We start from the raw sequence: 579 nt of genomic DNA, 5'->3' as shown, positions 1-579 counted from the left end.
TCCATCACAGCATATTGGTCAAATCTTTTCTATCTCGTTGACAAATAGTCTGCTCTGTAAATTATTCATATCTAATCAGTACATGGCAAGGAACAAGTAGGAATCATCCAGACTCAAAAAGGTTATTTGATCGCAAAGATCAAAGGACTCAAAGACAGACAAAGGTCATTACGGTCTGCAAACTCCAAAAATCAAATGTCAAGAAAGTTCAATTAATCTGGGCATATGACAAAACAATTACAGAGGAAATCCAGAACGTTTAAAACGGGAACTCCAGAATGATTATTGAAGCTCAAGAAAGTTCAAAATGACAAACCAAGAACGTTAATCATTCTCCGTTTTCTGCACAAAGACAGCAGCTTTGTTTCTCTCTGTTTTGATCTGCAATTCATCTCCAACCTTCTCTAGCTACACTCAAGACTCAAGACAGAAAATGTACCATCCAAGAACAATGAAGAAACGTCAACAGCACTTTCTAAGAAATGACAGAACTGCTTTAAATGCTAAACCATCAAAAGTCAAAAAAAGCTATTTCAAAGAAGGATTATTTTTATTCTGAAATAATGTTTCAGTCAAAAA

Source organism: Cicer arietinum, chromosome 6, assembly GCF_000331145.2.
Source record: "Cicer arietinum cultivar CDC Frontier isolate Library 1 chromosome 6, Cicar.CDCFrontier_v2.0, whole genome shotgun sequence".
Taxonomy (NCBI): Eukaryota; Viridiplantae; Streptophyta; class Magnoliopsida; order Fabales; family Fabaceae; genus Cicer; species Cicer arietinum.
Note: the sequence above shows the minus strand (reverse complement) of the source record.